The 21,190-nt window shown below is 36.4% G+C and overlaps 1 long non-coding RNA gene and 1 other non-coding gene across 2 annotated transcripts in view; both read right to left on the minus strand.

Moving 5' to 3' along the window:
• Positions 1-1,142: 1,142 nt before the first annotated feature.
• On the minus strand, positions 1,143-1,201 carry MIR15A (microRNA mir-15a). The gene has a single exon (NR_129445.1). It is a non-coding gene; the product is annotated as a microRNA mir-15a (primary transcript).
• A 5,701-nt stretch (positions 1,202-6,902) lies between these two features.
• Positions 6,903-21,190, minus strand: part of LOC102473733 (uncharacterized) — a 27,268-nt gene continuing 12,980 nt past the window's right edge. The window contains exon 4 of the long non-coding RNA XR_333277.3: positions 6,903-7,794. This is a non-coding gene — a long non-coding RNA (uncharacterized LOC102473733). The remainder of the gene's footprint in view (positions 7,795-21,190) is intronic.

Here is a 21,190-nt window from a genome sequence, read left to right on the forward strand (position 1 = left end):
GTGTGCCCAAGATTCCAGGAAGAGTGGGAGGGTTTGTGGTGTAGCCAAGCCCCTTGGAGGGTGATTTCTCACTTTCCCTCTCATTGCCTCTGTCCACCCGCCCCTGTCCCCCATGAGTCCATGTACTCAGATATCTAAGGCAATACCCTTTAAAAAAAAAAAAAAAAAAAAAGAACTGCTTTTATTTCATAAACCTTTGGCTTGGTTACAATAGAAAGGGCAAGATAAGATAGTTCTCATAGTAAATAACACCAGAGTTATGGTATAAAACAGAAACATATTTATCTTATCCTGAACATTATTTTTAAAGTTAATTATTTAGAACATCACAAATAAGGAAAAGAAGGTAAAGAAAGCATTTTCCTTCAGTATTTAATTAAATTGAAATACTCTACTGTATTTACATCTATGAAACCAATAACTACGATCATAATTTAGATCTACTCTGAAATTAAATACTGGGTATGAAGGAACAAATGAGACATATATTTTCAACTAGTCAAACAAAAATCTTCAGCTAAGGATTTAAGAAGGCATTTAAATACAATCAAGAAAAAACAGCATATTATAGAATTAGAAGACATAGGATTAAGATATCCTAATCTATCATCTGTAGCAAATCTTAACTTGAGTTTCTGATTACTCAGCTATTATATAAGTTGGTCATGGTTTTTCCTACCCTTAAAGTTAAAATTAAATACATTTTTTAAGTATATGTGCTGCCGAAGCGAGCACAAAATTAAATGCATTTTGAGACCCAGTTTTCAGAAATTTAATTCACATGTTTGGTAATTTTCCTCCATTACTTATAAGGAAATACTTTGCCATTCAACACAATTATTAAATTGCGAGTTTATTATTTTAATAGCTAATACATATGAAAATTTAGTAGTATTTTTACAGTCATACTAAACAAGATTATTAACAGAGCTCAAAACACATCAGTAACATCAATATACATTAGTATATTACTGTAGAGTATGGCCAACCTTACTTCAGCAGCACAGTTAATACTGGAGATAATTTTAGAATCTTAACGCCAATATTTACGTGCTGCTAAGGCACTGTTGACATTGTTATCATAAAAGCTATGAATAAAAATAATTAAAAATTTTCTTCAGATGATCAGATCCTTGTATTTTTGAGGCAGCACAATATGGCCTGCACCTTTTCAAAATCCACAAACCATTATGTGCTGCTACTTTACTCCAAGGTTTTATTTATTTATTTTTAATACACATTAGCACCTAAAGAATACAAAAAACTCTTTTAGAAAAAAGAGAGCACATTTAAAATATCTATCTTTAAAGATTCCAACATTGATAAATGAATAATTACTATTTAGCTTTTAAGTACCATAATCAAATAAAAACTTAATGAAGACTAAATATGTGCCCAGTATGGTGCTATTATAAGTTAGAAAACACAAAGATGAGTAATAAAAAGAAAAGAAAAGCATTTTTCCTTGTGTCAACTTAATAAGGCAATACCATTAAATATTTAATCAAATTATTGGATGTATTAGTTATTTTTTTCTTTTAAAGCAAAACAACTGAATTTATAAAATTTGGTTTTTACCTTGGTAAAAGCAGAATTTACAAACTTCATCTTTTTCCTTGCAGACACCTTTCAAAAGACATCTTCATCAAGGAGTAAAGACTTAATGTCACGAGGAAAAAAAGAACACAATAGCTCAATTTTGATAAACTTAAACTAGAGAAACACAAATTAACTTTTTAAGGAAAAAGACAGGAAGTCACATAATACTAAATACAGGAAAAATATACAAAGCCCTAAATAAATCAATTCTCCTTAGATAATCTATTATTAAAAAAATCTAAGTATTAGTTTACTGTCAATATTTATTTCCCAATTAGAATGGTTATTCTTTTAAAGCTGGATTATCATTTGACATAATAATTCTAGAATATAAAGTATTAGAATGATGACTTAGTCTGGTACACTGAGATGAGAAATAATCCTGTAGCTGTGGATCTTCTTATGCTGTCTCTATTCTATTCACCATTCAAAGAAGTATACTCCTAGTTTCTACTTATTCAGATAAAAGAAATGAAATAACTTCTCCAGATACCAGAAAACCACCACCACTTCAGCTCAAGCCTTTAACCACTCTTTGTACCCCAGTATCCTTATTGTTAAAATAGCTAGGCTTAAGCTTATTATTATAGAGTAATGTGTAAATGTGCCCCTCTGTTCTAATATCTTTTTTTTTTTTAAGAGATTTTTGACATAGGGCATGTGTGATAAGAAAAGAAAAGCATTTTTCCTTGTGTCAACTTAATAAGGCAATACCATTAAATATTTAATCAAATTATTGGATGTATTAGTTATTTTTTTCTTTTAAAGCAAAACAACTGAATTTATAAAATTTGGTTTTTACCTTGGTAAAAGCAGAATTTACAAACTTCATCTTTTTCCTTGCAGACACCTTTCAAAAGACATCTTCATCAAGGAGTAAAGACTTAATGTCACGAGGAAAAAAAGAACACAATAGCTCAATTTTGATAAACTTAAACTAGAGAAACACAAATTAACTTTTTAAGGAAAAAGACAGGAAGTCACATAATACTAAATACAGGAAAAATATACAAAGCCCTAAATAAATCAATTCTCCTTAGATAATCTATTATTAAAAAAATCTAAGTATTAGTTTACTGTCAATATTTATTTCCCAATTAGAATGGTTATTCTTTTAAAGCTGGATTATCATTTGACATAATAATTCTAGAATATAAAGTATTAGAATGATGACTTAGTCTGGTACACTGAGATGAGAAATAATCCTGTAGCTGTGGATCTTCTTATGCTGTCTCTATTCTATTCACCATTCAAAGAAGTATACTCCTAGTTTCTACTTATTCAGATAAAAGAAATGAAATAACTTCTCCAGATACCAGAAAACCACCACCACTTCAGCTCAAGCCTTTAACCACTCTTTGTACCCCAGTATCCTTATTGTTAAAATAGCTAGGCTTAAGCTTATTATTATAGAGTAATGTGTAAATGTGCCCCTCTGTTCTAATATCTTTTTTTTTTTTAAGAGATTTTTGCTATAGGGCATATGTGCTCACCAGAGAAAGAGAAACATAGAGAAAGTGAGAAATCACCCTCAGAGGGTGATGGTCAGACCACAATCCCTTCTCCTCTCAGGATTTCTGGCGTGTACATGTGCCAGGATGAATTTCAAGCTACTGAGTCTGGGCTTGAACTGCGGTCAACCATGTGGGAGTTTAACGCTTTAACCACTATGCCACCTGCTGGCCCCAATGTCTAATAATTTTTTTGGAGAGGTTTTTGCTATAGGGTGCATGCGCTCGCCAGAAAGACAGAGTCAGAAAGCAAGAAATTATCCCCTGGGGGTGACGGCCCCATCAAAATCTCTTCTCCTCCATCCTCCTCTCAGAATCTTGGGCACGCACACACGTACATGCACCCAGCTTGAGTTTAAACCACTGGGTTTGGGACTCAAACTGTGGTTGACTACATGGGAGTCCAACAGCATAGCCATTACGCCAACTGCCGGTCCCGGCCAATTATCTAATTTTTTATACAAAGTACACTGCCATACTTTCCACATTACTTTTCTGTAACTTTGCTTTATTAAAAAATACATGCAACAAATCCCCTAAGCAACTTGCATTTTATGTATTACTCTTTCCTTCTATTTCTCTATCCTCTATTTCATCCCAATAAAAGAATTCTTTAAAAAACTGTGGTGAAATACCTGTGAAGTCTTCAAAGGGTTCATTGAAAATATGCAATATGAAAAAGCTATGCATAAAGTATTTCATGATGGGCAAAGTCTTTTTACAAGCAAAATGAGAAATAGTGATGGACTGTTTTAAAAAAATAATTAGAATAATAATAATAATGTTTGGGGAAAACATAGAAAAGATATTGAATGATGAAGTGGGGAGATTAATGTCTCTGTATTGACTGACATGCATGGCATTCCCTTTTGAAAAAGCAATGTAATACACTGTAAAGTTATATGTAATCCAATGTAATATAAAGAAGATTATGATAATAAAAAATTAAAAAAAAAGCTATACATAGATCGGGATTCTGGAAATGGACAAACACACACAACTTTTAAGTGCTTTGTCAACTTCCAAGGCCAGGACCCAAATGAAGCTCAGTCATGTAGGATCTGGTTCCCTTAACCACTAGGGGCCAGCATCCCTCCCCCATGTATATGTATTATACTCTGTGTGTGTGTGTGTGTGTGTGTGTGTGTGTGTGTGTGTATGTCTATACAAATTCTCATCCTTCCCTCCCTCTTCCCCTCTTTCATCTTCCTTCTTTTTTAGTTTTACTACAGGGTGCATACACTTGCTGAAGTCAGAGAGAGAGAGAAATTGAATATTTACTCCCTGGGGGGATGGCCACGCTGCAATCCTTTTCTCTATTCTCCTCAGGATTTTGGGCATACATGTGCATGTACATGTACCCAGTGAGATTTTTCAAGCCAAGCCACCAGGTCCAGGAGTAGAACTGCACAGCTGGTCATGTGGGGATCAGCTGCCTTAACTTCTACCCACCTTCTGCTCTACTTCCATGTATTTTCAATTAAACCAAAAATAACAAACTTGAAAAATAAATATAAATACACATTTATGTCACTATTTTATAGATCATTTTAAAAAAACTTCACAGTGGGGCTGGCAGGTGGTGTGGAGATTAAGGGCCCTGGACTTACACATGGGCAACTGTGGTTCAAGTCCTGGACCTGGCAGCTTGCTTTCTCACTTTCCCTTTCTCTCTCTCTGTCCATCTCTGGTCAAATGAAAATAAATAAGTAACTAAAGTTAAATAATTCTTTTTGAGAGATTTTTAAATATAAGGTGTGTGTACTTGCTGGACAAACAGAGAGAAGGCAAGAAATCACCCCCAACCCCACACCACAATCCCTTTTTTTCGATTCTCCTCTTGGGATATTGGGCACGCATGTACTTGCGCCCTGTGTGAATTTTAAGCTGCTGGGTCTAGGACTTGAATTGTAGTCAACTATGGAGGAGTCCAGCAACATAACCATTACTCCACCTACTGATGCCAATAAAACACTTTTTTAAAAAAGAATTGTGATGAAATACCTGTGGAGTCTTCAAAAGGTTCATTGAAAACATGTAATATGAAAAAGCTATGCATAGATTAGAAAAATGTTTAGCATTAAAATAAATCCAGCAGTTGGCATAATGGCTATGTTGCTGAACTCCCATGTAGTCGACCACAGTTTGAGTTCTGGACCCAGTGGCTTAAACTCACGCTGGGTGCGTGTGCATGTGTGCCCAAGATCCCGAGAGGAGAATGGAGGAGAAAGGGATTGCGGCGTGGTCATCCTCAATGGGGGGTGATTTCTCACTTTCTGTCTGTCTCTCTGGTGAGTGTGCATGCCCTAGGGCAGAAACCTCTCCAAAATAAAATAAAATAAATAAATAAATAAATAAATCCATACTTTAATGCCAATTCTTTATGAACTTTTTGAAGTCCTCTTGTAAAAAAATTATTTGAACCATTATAAATGTACAATTCTGTGGCATTAAATACATTCACACTGCTTTGTAATCATTATCACTGTATTTTCTCAATTGATACCGTACTCTTCACTGCCTATTCCCATTGCTCCTCAGCCCTAGGAATTCACCATTCTACTTTGTGTCTCTGAGAGTGTGGTTGGGATAGTCATGATGCATTTTTGCATAAAAAGACATAAAAAAAGTATGACTTTCCCAAAGACCTAATATATACATTCATATAAATGGAACAATACAGCATTTATCATTTTTTGGCTTATTTCACTTAACATAACTTTTTGAAGTTTCATCTACGTTGTCGCATACATGAGAATTTCTCTTGATACTTGAATATTCCATTTTGTGTATATGTATTTTGTTTATCCATTCATCTGAAGATAGACATTTAAGCTGTTCCTATCTTTTGGCTGGTATGTTTCCATGAATATAGTATGAAATATACTCGGGGGGGGGGGGTTGTGAAATAGACGCTGGGGGGGGGGGGAGCCTATGGCATGGTGGTTAAGATGGGTGGATTCCACATGGCTGACTGCATGGTTCGAGTCCCAGATTCAGTGGATTGAGAAACATGCTGGGCACATGGGCATGTGTACCCCAAAACCCCAAAAAGAGAAATGGAAAATTGTTTGTGGCATAATCATTACTCTTGGAGGCAAGGACTGGGGGTGCTGGTGATTTCTCACTTTGTGTGTGTCTCTCTCTGGCAAGTGCATGTGCCTTCAGGCAAAATTTAAAAAATAAAAATTTGTGAACTGGTCCTATAGCCTATAAGTTAAGGGAGACAGATCCTACATGGCCAACCATGTTGCTGGGCACATGTGTGTGTGCGCGTGACCGAAATCCTGACAGAATGAAGAAATGGAGGAAAAAGGATTGTGGCATAATCACACCCCCATTAGGAAGTGTTTTCTCCTCTCTGGCAAGGACCATGTTACATTCCCACGAGCAATTTATAGAGCTTCAATTTGTCTACATCCTTGCCATTACTTATAGTCTTGTTTTATTTTGATAATGGGCATCCTAATGGAAGAATAGTGGTATCTTATTGTGGTTTTGACTTGTGTTTTATGATTAGTGATGCTAAGCCTCTTCTGTCTACTGGACATCTATATATCTTCTTTGGAAAAATGTCTTCGCACGTCTTTGGGCCATTAAACTTTTTTTTTGCTACAGGGTGGCTGTGCTCACTGGAGCGAGCAGGGGGTGGGGGTTGTAAGAAAGCACCTTCCCGAGGGAGGAGCGTCATACCACAATCCTTTCTCCTCCACTCTCTTCTTGGGATTCTGGGCACATACACAACCATGCCCAATATTTTTCTTTTTAAAAATTATTTTCTTTATCACTGTTATTAACTAGAGAGAGATAGACAAACAGAGAGAGGGAGAGCAAGAAAGCAAATCACCAGGTCTGGGATCAATCATGGTTGGCCATGTGGGAGAATCCAGTGCCTTAGTCAGAATGCCACCTGCCATGCCCCATGTCCAGTGTTTTCCAAGCTGGTAGGTTTGGGATTCTAGTCATGCAGTCAGCCATTTGGGATCCAGCCATCTTAACCACTACAGCACCAGCTGGCACCCTTTGTCTATTTTTGGATGGGTTGTTTCTATGTTGAGCTTTTCATATATTCTGACTACTAGCCCCTTATTAGGTACATGATTTGCAGATATTTTTCTCATTCAGTGGACTGCATTTTCACTTTTATGGTAGTGTCTTTTAAATGTGCAAATGCTTCAAATTTTGATACAGTTCAATTTTTCTATATTGTTGTTGTTGCCTGTGATTTGGTGTCATACTGAAGAAACTGTTGCCAGATCCAATGTCTTGAAGCTTTTTCCCTATGTTTTCTTCTAAGTTTCATAGCTTTATGCCTACGTTTAGGTCTTTGTTCCATTTTAATTTCTGTATATCATTTCAGATAATGATCCAACTTCATCCTTCTCTGTGTGGAAATCCAGTATTCTCATATGCCATTTGTTGAAAAGACTGCTTTCTCCATTGAATGTGGACCTTTGACATCTTTGCTGAAAAGCTTTTGGCATATATGTAAGGGTTTATTTCTAGGCCTTCAAGTCTATTTCAATGTCTCTTTTATGCTAGTACCATTCTGTTTTGATTACCATGGCTTTGTAGAAAGTTTTGAAATCAGGTAGCATAAGACCTCCAATTTTCATTTTTTTCAAGATTGATTATTTGATGTCCCTAAAGAATCTACATGAATTTTGGGATGGACTCTCCAAATCTGCAAAAATGAAATAAAAAAAAAATAAAAATAGGCATTGTGGAAAAGATTCAATTAAATCTGTAGATAATTTCTGTAGTATTGTCATCTTAATGATATTAAGTCTCTCAGTCTATGATCATAGATATCTTTGCATTTATTTCTGTCTTAATTTCTTCAACAATGTAGTTGGCTGAATACAAGTTTTTGCTTCTTTGGTTAAGTTTAATCCTAAGTATTTTATATCCCTTTTGATGCTTTGTAAATGAAAATTTCCCCCCTAATTTTCTTTAATTTAAATTACTTTTAGTGTTTAGAAACAAATTATTTTTATGTGTTAATTTTGTATCCTAGAACTTTGCTGAATTCACTTATTAGTTCTAAAAGTTTTTTTGTGGAATCTTAAGGGTTTTCTACATATAAAATTATGCTCTCTGTAAACAGATTTAATTTTACTTTATAATAATATTTTATACCTAAAATTGGTTCAAGAGCTGTTTGGCAATCTTGGTTTGTTCATTCTCTCATTCTCCTGCAAATATGAGACAAGTCTCCTCCCTCCAAATCTCCAACAAATCCTCCTTTCACCCTTACTGAGAAAATACAAAGTATTAAAGAGAAATGCCCTCAATTTCTACTCTATGTATATGTATCTGTGCTCACATAACTCTTCCTTTTGTTATGAATAAACCATCACTATTCATGAGATAAATACCTTTCTTTGTATATTAAATTTTATCCTTGCTTACTAAGGGGTAATTCTTCTAGCAATTTTCCCTTTTTTTAGTTTTTTGCCCTAGGGTGCATGTGCTCACTGGAGAAGAGACAGACAGAGAAAAACAGAGCATGACAGGGAAAGTGAGAAATCATCCCATGAGGGGATGGTCATGCTGCAATCTCTTCTCTATTCTGCTCCTGGAATTTTTGGCAAGATTGCACATGCCCTAGGTGTGATTTTCAAACTACCGGGTCTGGGACTTGAACTATGATTGGCCATGTGGGAGTCTAGTACATTACCACTATATAACCTGCTGGTTCACTCTCCCCTTTTATCTTTAATCTTCTTCCCTACTAGATGATTTATGTAAACATATATGCTTATAATTTCTCTCTGTGGAATTTCATCTCACAAATGTTATTAAGTTCGGTGATAATACTGCAATTTTTTTTTTTCCACAGGACATAAGCATTCACTGGGGGGGAGAGAGAGGAAAGGAAAGTGGGAAATCATCCCCTCTCCCCAGGGAGATGGCCACACTGCAATCCCTTCTCCTCCATTCTCTCCCTGAGATTCTGGGCATGTGTGCTATGTGTTTTTCAAGACACTGGGTCTGGAATTGAAGCACGTGGGATCCAGCACCTTAACTACCATGCCATCTGCTGACACCAATACTGTAATTTTATCACTGTTTTAATAAAAATAACCTTGAAGAAAAATTTCTTCTCTAGCTGTTTTTATTTCATGTCTGCTTTTGATTTCTATTTGAAAGCCTGATAAATTTATACTACTGGGTTGTTGGAAAAGTCATGATGCATTTTTGCATAGAAAAATAGTCATGATTTTTTTGACACCCCAATAGAACAATTTATTCCCACATTCTGGAGAAATATGAAAATTCTTTAAGTGTATTAACAAACTGAAAGAGTCAGAGGAGCAATTCTAGGCACACAGAGAAGGTATATCTTGTTCCTACTGCTCAATTGCCAACAATAACCTTCTGTACTGTAATATTTGATTTTTTTTCTTTTTTCTTTTCTATTTTGGGGTTGCCAAAGAGGTTTTATATCATGCCTTCAACAAGGCATGTTTTAAATTAAAAATTCTCTCAAATCTGTACGTTCAAACTGTTTCCAATATCACACAATAGAGATATTCAGATGCAAATATAGTGTATGAAAATGTTCTGTTAGTTTGTTGTATAGACATCCTTATTCTTTAATATCATTAAACAAACGCCTTAGGTATGAGGTCTAAAACTACCTGAAAATTTCATAAAACATAGTAATTTTGCCAATACCTTACTATGAAGTTGAAAATTCTATAAAATGTCCTACTATATAAAATTTATAAGAAACAGAAAAATGTTTTTTTTTCTCTTTTTTTTTGCTTGACTCTTATTTCTTGGATATAAATGCTTATAAACAAGAAGGCTAGGACCAGCTTTGGTTGAGCACAGGTAGTGCCACTGTTTGGGAGGGTTGAGGATCCTGGGGAGGTAAGAGTTTGGGTCCTGGGCCAACCTGAACACATGCGCTTGTAATCCTGGATTAGCATTAATTTTGTTAATGTGTTTTTAAGTATGACAGTTATATATTGACATTCAGGAAAAAAGCTATATTAAATAAGCATAATAAAGTAGTTATGAATAGACAAAAGATTGACCAAGCATGATGCTATTGTAAAGTACTTATCATTGAGTTCAGTGATTATCCTCTCCCCTGAAGAACTGAGATATTATAATAGTAAATTGTTTCCCAGGTCTTTTCCTTCATAAACTGTATATTCCTACCTGATCTTTGAATCTTCACTAAAGCTACTGCTGGAGACTAAAATCCCATTAATCCTCTTTCTGTTTATGTCTTTGTTTAAAGTTTATTTCTTCCATAAACAAGAAAGAGAGGGACAGAACCTCCAACAGGATCTTGACACAACAATCCACCCTTAGCTTCAGCCAAGCAGAGCCGTTCCATGTAGACCAGTCCTGTAGACATATCATTTTACTGTTATATCAGCCCCATATCTCTACTTTAAAAAAAAAAAAGGAAAAAAAGAATTATTTTATGTATTAATTATTATTTTAATTTGACCAGAGAGAAACAGAGAGAGAGAAGGTAAGTGAGAAAGCCACCAGGTCCGGTACTTGAACCCCAACTGGCCATATGGGTTTCCAGCACCTTACCCACCATGCCACATGATGGCTGTTATATCTCTGCTTTTAAGGACAATTTAAGTCTGTGTTCTCCAGTGGATTCTCTCTTCAACTTTTCTAGCTCATACTGAACTATTTACTAAGAACTTCTGACTATAAACAATTATTCTCAGTATTGAGTACTGTGCTCAGCGGATGTAACTGTTTCACTGTTTTATACCTATTCCCCATTTATTTTTTATTTATTCTATAAACAATTATTTTATTGAACTTTATTTTATTTATTCATTCATTCATTCATTTCTTTAAATTTGACCAGAGAGGGACAGAATGAGAGAGAGAAAGTGAGAAACCAAGCTGTCAGGTCTGGGACTTGTTGGCCACATGGGAGTCCAGCGCCTTTAACTGCCATGCCACCTGCTGGTCCCTCAACCCCCTCATTTAAACCAGACTAACTGTGGCTATTTTTCCTGGTACAGTCCATGCCATTTCTTCATTCCTAAGTCTAGTCTACTGGAAATATCATGGTGTTTCCATCCTTAAATCTCTGCTTTTATTTGATGTCTAGAAGAAAATTTTTTTTCATTTCCCTAAAATAGAAAGAGGCCTGGGACCAGCAATTATCATAATGGCTATGTCGCTGGACTCCCACGTAGTCGACCGCGGTTCGAGTCCCGGACCTGGTGGCTTAAACTCACGCTGGGCACGTGCGCGTGCGTGCCCAAGATCCCGAGATGAGAATGGAGAAGGGACTGTGGCATGGCCATCCCCCCGGTGGGGTGATTTCTCACTTTCTGTCTCTGTCTGGTGAGTGCATGCACCCTGTAGCAAAAACCTCTCCAAAAAAAAAAAAAAAGAGGCCTAATGCCTAGATATAGGACCCCCCCACCTCGAGAAAAGCTCCTTGAAATGAATGAATGAATAACCAAAATATAGAACCATTTCATTTTTGTCCTTTATCTTTGTAAAACAGCCACAATCTTGAATCTGGTGGTTTATATTTTTGGCAATGAGCCCTTAACTATCTTTACTGGCTTTTGTATATCTCTACTTTGCATTCTTACAATCTTTCAAGAAAATTTTTTTTTTTTTTTTTTTTAGAACTGGCCCCATGGGCTAGTGGTGAAGGGAGCTGGATCTTCCATGGTCAAATGCACAGTTAGGGTCTTGGTCCTATGGCTTGAAGAAAGCCACAAGTGTGTGTGTGTGTGTGCTCAGGATTCCAATGGGATGAAAGAATGGTGAGAGGAGAAGGGATTCTGGTATGACCATGCCCCATTGGGAGAGCACATCTTTCTCTCTCTAGCAAGTACATGTAACCTCTGACAAATTAAAAGAATCATTGTAAGGTGAGACAAAAATAAGGAAATTATTCCTTTTTGAGAAGCTAGCTTGAATATAATTTTGAGATGAAAATCTTTAAATATCTTTAATTTTCTTTCTATATCTGACAACAGAATTTAATAAAATTTTTAAAAATACAGTGACACCCAGATTACTTCATAAAGTAAGTATAAGAATTACTTTCCTTCTTATAAATCATTAACATTTTTGCTCAGATGGCATATTAACTTTCTATCTTTATATTTAAAAAAATCTTGCTGTAAGGCGTGTATGCTTGCTGAGAGAAACAGAAAGGGAAAATAAAAAAGCACCTCCCAAGGGGGATGGCCACACTACAATCCCTTCTCTGTTCTCCTCTCAGGATTTTGGGCATGCACCCACATGTGCCTGTTGTGTTTCAAGCCACTGGACTCAGGACTTGAACTGCAGAAGGCCATGTGGGATACAGCCACCTTAACCGCCATGCCACTGACTGGCCCCACTAGGTTACATAAGGCATTACTGTATTTAACAAAAACATTTAGAAATTGTAGGCAAGTCTATGAAACTACAATAGAATTTCAAATTGAATAGGTGTTCATTAACACCAGAATTTACCGGTCAATTTCTTTATGTCTATTTATCAATATAATAAACAGCAGAAGTAGTTTGAGGCAACAATGACACAGAACGGTTAATACGAAGCAAAAAGATCTAAGAGGAATACTTGGCTCTGTCCCTTATAAATTCTTTTTAAATTAAATTTGCTAGAGGGTACGTGTGCTTTCCAGGGAGAGAGAGAGAAATGAAGAGGGAGAAAATGAGAACACCCCTCCCCCCAATTTACAGGACATGGCTATGCCGTATCCCTTCTCAATCTCTCCTTTCAGGATTTTGGGCACATAGGCACATGCTCAGCATGTTTAAAGCTGCCAGGTCTGGGGCTCGAACTGCTCTGTTGACCACATGAGATCTATAAGTGCTGTTTCAACAACCACACCATCAGCTGGCTCCCTTATAAATTCCTATTTTGGATAAGTTATTTCAATACACAGATTCTCTGGTTCCTCTTCTGCACAATGGGTATATATTAATGCCTACTTCATTATTCTATTTAACTTGCATAATTTTTAAACTTATATGAGCACATCTAATAGTGAACATGTTCATTAACACCTGCTGAATCTACATTTACAGCAGGACTGGTCGTTTCTTGTTTTTTGTTTTTTTTTTTGAGAGGTTTTTGCTATAGGGCGTGTATGCTCACCAGAAAGACAGGGAGATAGAAAGCAAGAAATTAACCTCTAGGGGGGATGGCTGCGTCCCTTCTCTTCCATTCTCCTCTTGGGATCTTGGGCACGCACGCACACGCGCCCAGCGTGAGTTTCAGTCACCGGGTCCGGGACTCGAACCATGGTCAGCTACATGGGAGTCCAGCGACACAGCCATTACGCTAATCGCTGGTCTCAGGACTGGACATTTCTGACAATGTGAATGTTTCAACGGACTGAAGCGTAACGTGAACCAACAGTATTGGTAACAAAAAATTACTGCTCTCAGGCTGCATTACATCAATATAAATACCTTACCCTATAATAGATACACTGCATTTGTACCTCAACTACACTGAATGCACTGGGCTCAGTTATTATATGGTATCTTAAAAGAAATATTAACAAAACATAGCAAAGTGAAGTATTCCAAACACTAATGATCAATTCATGCAATGAGAACCAGTGAAGGACCTGGGTATGTTCAACTTAGAAAAAAGATATAAAAACTATTTTTAGAGGATAGACCTACGGCCAAAGAACACAGCTATATACTAAGCTGAAACCTGCCCTTTTATAAAAATTTTGTTTTTATTAATTATTACTGACATAAATGTAATTTGTAATATTAAAGGGAAAGGCTTATTTATAGTGGTTCTAATTCTAATATTGTAAGGTTAAAATAAGATGGATAAAGATCAATTTCAAATAAAACTGACTTTTATAATTCAGTGTACTTTACTAAGCTGTCTTGTTAAGGATTTGGAGGAAAAACTGCCAATTTTAAAATCTGACTATAGGGCACCAAATACTAGGAGCATAAATGAACATCTTGAGTAGCCAAACTAAGGATATAAAACTGAAGTAAAAAAAAGTAAATTAAAATTCAGATATTCTTTGATAGTATTAAACTGAGGTTCTGAATTTTTTGCCACAGAACATGCATATTTGCTAGAGACACAGAGGGAAACTGAGAAATCATCCCCTAAGGAGGATGGCCACCTCACAATCCCTTTTCCTCCATACTCCTTTCAGGGTTTTGAGCATGCAGGGGCAAACATCCAGCATGTTTTTCAGGCCTCTTGGAGTCAGCCATCTGGGATGTAGAGCTTTATCCACCACGCCACCTGCTGGCCCTCAAAATTTAATAATATAAAATAGGCATAAATTTATTTACTGGCTATAATAAAATAACAGGCTGACAATTTAGGCAAAAAATGGTATTATTGATGACAACATATATTTCAATTTGATTTATTACTATATCTATATGAAGTTAAGTTTGAAAATTCAAGTTTCAGACTAATAGGAACAGCTATGGGCCCGATTACATAGTCTGGGGATGTATTTATGTTTAGAATGTGAAATTCCTATAATAACAGAGTTTATTTGTGTGATTTTTTTTGGAAGTAACTTCAATCAGTCCTACATTTATGCTATTTATAATTTGGCCTAATAATATTTTCTAGAGTGGTATGATTACATGCTATTTCTATTTGTGAACTTGATAACATTTCTAAAAGCTTATCTTGATAACTAACCCTAGGTTGAAAAGGTTTTTGTCCTTTCTTTTTACTAGCCGAAATCTTCATAGCAGGCAAATTTAGAAATTATGTTGAATTTTGAAACAATTTGCTTCTATTTAATTGTTTACAGGACTGACACTGATAATGATGAAGAGTAATTTTCTGGGGACCAGCTGTTGGTGTAATGGCTATGTTGCTGGACTCCCATGTAGTCGATTGCAGTTCAATTCCCAGATCCGGTGGCTTAAACTCATACCGGGCATGTGAGAGGAGAATGGAGGAGAAGGGATTGCAGCATGGCCATCCCTCCACGTGTGTGTGTGTGTGTGTGTATGATTTTTCGCTTTCTGTCTCTCTGTCTCCCCTGCCTTTCTGGCAAGTGCACGCATCCTACAGCAAAAACTTCTTAAAAAACACACACACACACACACACACACAAAGAGAGTAACTTTCTCGTATATCTCCTGTTTCTTAATTTATAAAGTCGATGTATTAAGATTTTTGTGGTTGGGGATTATTTAAAAGACAGATGGGGACAGTTCTGTGATATGATGTTTAAGCACTATGCAGGGGAGACTGGATCCCATGCAGCTGACTGCAGTTCAAATCCTAGCCTTGGTGGCAAGATGCAGGTGCGCATGTGGGAATGCTCAGGATCCTGATGAATAGAGAAATGGAGGAAAACAGGCTGCAATGTGACCTGGCCCCAATGGGGGGTGTTTTTTCATTCTCTGGCCTACATATAGACACATTCTGGCATTTGAAAAAAAAAGGAAGGACCATGTGGTAGTGCAGTGGTAACACAACCTGATCCACAAGGGAAAGACCTTGAGTTCATATCCTGGGACCTCCCTGAGCAAACTGAGTGCACATGGTTATGATCCAGGTCAGCTGTGACTGAGGGTGGATTGTGGCATGAAGACTTTTGGGACTGTCAGTCACTCTCACTCACTTTCTAAGGATAAATTAACTAATTCAATAAATAAATATAGATATGATGTTCTTAACTATTGACAATATGCCTAAAGATATTTGTGTAAGCCCAAATCATATAATTTAAGTATATCCAATATGAAAATTGAAAACAGTTCAAAAATGAAAAAGTAGAGCCTTCTTCAAGAGGCAGACAGCTCCATGGCTCCTGTGATCTAGCCATTTGGGGAGAAAGGAAGATGTCCCACTGATAACTGGGCCTCCAGCATCCAAAACTCGCGTGAACAGCCCTTCTTCAAGAGACAGCCAGCTCCATGGCTCCTGAGATCTAGCCATTTGGGGAGAAAGGAAGATGTCCCACTGATAACTGGGCTCTTGTCTGTTTTTTTGCTGTTGGTATTGTTTCCCTCTCTCTGCTTCTTTTTCTGCACACTCCTCGACCCTCTGATTGAACTTCCAAGTTTGGGAAGAAACCGACCATCCACCAGATGACTAGAAATCGCTGCAGGACCACAAGAAATATGGGGAAGCAGGAAAATACCTCTCCCACAAGGGAAAAGGATAGCTCCTCTTTATCCACACACAGTTCAATGGAAATCATGGAAATGTCTGATAAAGAATTCAGAACATTCATAATGGCAAAGCTAACAGAGATGGAAGAGAAGAGAGACAAGGAACTGCTGAAGAGGAAGGAGAAAGGAGTTGAAGAGTTCCAGGAGGTGAGGAAATTCATGCTAGATCTAAAAGAGGAATTTCACACTTTACAAAAGAATCAGATGGAACTGTTAGAGATGAAGGCTATAATACAAGAAGTCAAAATCTCCCTTGAAAGTATTAAAAGCAGACTAGATCATACAGAAAATAGAATCTCTAATGTAGAAGAGAAAATGGTTGGCCTAGAAAAATCCACCGCGAAGACTGAGAAAATGGCCCAAAAATTTGAGAATAATATGCGAGAAGTACTAGATACCATCAAACGTCCAAACATCCGGATAATAGGCATCCCAGAAGGTGAAGAGACTCATAAGGGCATTGATAATCTATTCCATGAAATCTTACAAGAAAATTTTCCAAACCTGGAGAGGCACTCAAAGATTCAGTCCCAAGAAATACAGAGGACCCCAAATAGAATCAACCCAAGAAGATCTTCTCCAAGACACATTATAGCCAGATTGACCAAAACCACAGACAAAGACAAGATACTAAGACTGGCAAGAGAAAAAAGGCAAGTTACCTACAAAGGGTATCCCATCAGACTAACGGCAGACCTCTCATCGGAAACAATGAGAGCGAGGAGAGAATGGGAAAATGTATTCAAAGTATTAAGGGAAAAGCAATTTCAACCGAGAATTCTGTACCCAGCAAGGTTATCGTTCATTTGGGAAGAAAAGACACGAACTTTCCCAGATAAACAAAACCTGAAAGAATTTACCAGCACCAGACCGGATCTCCAAGAAGTTCTTAAGGGAGTGCTATGTCAGTAAAATTAAATGCAGACACACAGAAATAAGAGTTCAGAAACTAAGAAAATGGGCAACTTAATTGTAGGGCCAAAAGCTGGAGTTGAGTATTACATCCCAGATTTCAATCTGGAACATCGAACCTCAACAGATACAGAAGAAAGATTAAGTACATGAGACTGAACTGATGAAACAGTATTCTACGACTTGACTAAAATATTGCTGCTTTTCTTCTAAGCTTTGTTGTCCGGTTTTAAGGATTTTTGTCCTGTCTTCAGCTATCAATAGATTCATGTTCCGACTATTTGAACAGAATACTAACCTGTTTCTAGGCTTTAAGTTTCAAAGAAATATCCTTACCAGTTCAAAACTGCTTTTCTTGAAACCATCGGCTGATCTTGCTATTGAAAGTAGTTAGATTACTTATGATATTGTGTGATCAACGAAATGTTGGGGGAAAAGGAATTGAAGACAACTGTAGACAGCAGAGATAGTGTAATAAGAGAGTGGAATAGGGCAGAGGGCTAGACATGGGGTAAAAAACATATATATGAAAGTAGAAATGGAATATTATGGATGATAACATGCATTATTAAGCCACTATATAGTATATTCTAGATGGGAAACCACATTTAGAATGTTGTGATGATGCTCAGGGAATGAATGTAAATTAATAAAAAAATTTCAGAAGAAAAAAAAAGGCATTAGAAATACCTATTTGATGACTGCAGTTAAGCTATATAGCCCTAGTTAGGTGCTACTTTACAGTATGTTCATTCTATTCACTGAGGTTTATGCCTAAAGTCAGTCTTGTGTTCATGGATATGTACATATCAGCTGTGCTTGCTATTGAAAATATTTAGATTTATTAAGATATTTAGTGAAACAATAAAATGGGGGAGGCATAGAAAGCAACAATAGATACCAGACACAGTGTGGGAGGAGGGTGGGAGATGGCAGAGGGTGAGATAGGGAATCAAGGATGGGAAAAAAGGCAAAATATACAGAAAACAAGAAATGGAAAATGATTTGTTGACAATAACACATATGTTGATGTGCTTGATTGAGCCAATATACAGTATATTCTCAATGGAAAAATCTCATTTTGTATGCTATAATGATGTACAGTGAATGAATGTAAATAAAGAAAAAAATGTATAAAAAAAATAAAAAGAAAAAGTAGAGAAAAAAAGGGGAAGGAATATAGCTATTTTGGAATATTTTTGTTAGGGAACAAAAATTTTAAATCTTTAAACTGGAGACCAGGAGATGGCATAATAGTTAAGGCACTGGACTCCGATGAGTCCTGGACCCGGTGGCTTGAAACTCACGCCAGCTGCATACATGTGCATGTGTGCCCAAGATCTTGGGAAGAGAGTGAAGGAGAAAGGATTGCAGTATGGCCATCCTCCTTCGGGGGTGGGGGGGATTTCTTGCTTTTCTCTAGCAAGCACATGCACCCTATAGCAAAACTCTCTAAAAAAATAAAAGATCTTTAAACTGAAAAGCAAACTTGAAAAACCCCATCTCAATTTGTAAAAATAAACCTAAAACACTGCCATTATTTAATTTTGACAGCATTAAACATACAAATGTCACTATTTCATAACTTCTGAAAATCTATATACTGTAATAAATGAGTAGCAAACCTATTTTAAAGAAAAATGGCATTTAATAAACATAAAAAAATAAGATACACACAATTACACAGGATTGCTGACTATTGTTATTATGGATATAGTTTAACTATACAATAGAAAGAATTCCAACTATAAAATATTGCAAATGACCTATGATTAAAAGATGCTGGAGAATATTGAAGAAAGACTGCTTACTTAGAAATTAATAAAGGAAATAAAATGAAGTTAAGAATGTAGTATTATCTCTGCATATAAATCTGTAAGTTAAATAATATGCTTCTTTTGAAAAGTGGACTGCCTTCTAATCTACAGTATACCAATCAAAAAAATTTCTTTTTTTCTAAGAGTTAAGTAAGAGAAAGTTTAAGCTGGCTTCCAAGGGACCAATTAAGGAATTCAAGCCTGGATTATATATGATTCTTTAGGGATTTGCAAATGTTTCCATTCTAATTTTCCAGAGACAAAATGTAAAGGGAAAAAATTAGAACTGACCCGTGGCATTTAGCTACTCCTTTGCAAACTGGCTCATTATCGAAAGTTCTTAATATCTAATTGATTTCCCACCACTAAAAACTCTCATTACCACTGAGCTCAATGGCTGACCTATGATAACATCACCCCAATGCATATACATTACAGAGTTACTAAAATAATATATGAAATAATGTAAGACAAGCATCTAAAGTGTTAGTTTTTATTTAAACAGTTATACCTCAAAATCAAAAAATGAATAGTTGGACTCGAAGTTCTTTTCTTTAGAAATGTAGAATTAGTTCAAGTAATAGGTTGAAATGAATCTTTCTGATAACTGAATTTACAACAGTAAAGGCTTTTAGGGAAACATGAACATGTGCACTCAATATAACCTTTATCTGTTTTTCTAGTGGTGTAATATTTACAGTTAACTTGTTGGAATTATTCCCTCAAAATAAGTTTCTCAAAAGTTAAGTAAATCAGAAAAAATGTTTCTTGTTTTAAGAAAGATGTGTGCATGTATGCACGTAAAAAGAAGGAAAAGAGAGTTTTCCTGTTTTTCTTCCTATCTCCTCAAAGTCTGGGACTAGAACCACACAGCCAACCATGTGGGATCCAAGGCCTTAACCTCCACACCACTGGCCGGCTATATAGTATTTTTCTTAAGGCACCCCCAAATATTGAAGAAAATATAAAAAGGAAAACTTTTCATATGCTGCTTATGGGAGCATTTGACATTATCCTTAGTACAGATAAAGATATAATAGGCTTCAACTCAACTATTCCATTTCTAATAGTTGCTCTGGATAAACTCAGACATGTATATAAGAAAGTCTTATAATTTTCTTTCTTTCATGAGAATGAGAGAAAGACAAGCACTCTCAATAGAGTTTCTGTCACCAGCTTTCCCAGGCAACCAAGATCTGGGCATGCACATACACTTGTGTACAGGTTGATACAGGAAGCTAACTCCAATCTTCTGTATGGTTTCCACTATTGCTACTATGAATGGGCCCATTTATTTCTCTAATAGAAAAAAAGGGAACGCAATATAATATTAAGCAACAGGAGAATGGCAAATTATTAGTCATGTGAACTGTGTAGCTATTATTGAAATGAGAACTGAGTATAGCATCATGTATAAATGTCCTACTTTAGCAAACAAAAACTGGCTGCAGAAGTTAAATATAACATTTATATAAAAGATATACCAGTTATATAGATTTCAAAAGCAGTTACAATATATGTGTAAAATACTTGAATGTGTAATAATAGTGTAACAACATGCATAAGAAATAAATACCAAATTTAAGATTGTGATTGCATCTTAGGAGAGAGTGGAATGGAAACAGGGTATAGCACACATAGGACTTCAATTGTATGTGTAATCATTTAAAAAATAAATAAAAGCAAAACAACCATGACAGAATATTAGAATTCAGTAGCTCTAGACTGGGGGCCAAGGGGAAGATGTGGAGATCCATTTCTTTCTCATAATTTTTTTTTTTTTGGAGAGGTTTTTTGCTACAGGGCTCGTGTGCTCGCCAGACAGACAGAGATAGAGACAGAAAGCGAGAAATCTCCCCCCAGAGGGGACGGTCACTTCGCAATCCCTTCTCCTCCATTCTCCTCTTGGGATCTTGGGCACGCACGCACACGCGCCCGGCATCATGATTTTTATGTGGATTCTGAAATTTCAAAAAAAGTGTGGGACTGGCAGTTAGTGTAATGGCTATGTCGCTGGACTCCCATGTAGTCTGACCGCGATTTGTGTCCCGGACCCGGTGGTTTAAACTCACGCCGGGAGCGTGTGCATGCGTGCCCAAGATCCCAAGAGGAGAATGGAGAAGAAAGGATTGTGGCGTGGCCATCCCCTCTGGGGGGCGATTTCTTGCTTTCTATCTCTCTGTCTCTGTCTGT

This window comes from Tupaia chinensis, unplaced genomic scaffold (assembly GCF_000334495.1).
Source record: "Tupaia chinensis unplaced genomic scaffold, TupChi_1.0 Scaffold000037_20, whole genome shotgun sequence".
Lineage (NCBI taxonomy): Eukaryota > Metazoa > Chordata > Mammalia > Scandentia > Tupaiidae > Tupaia > Tupaia belangeri.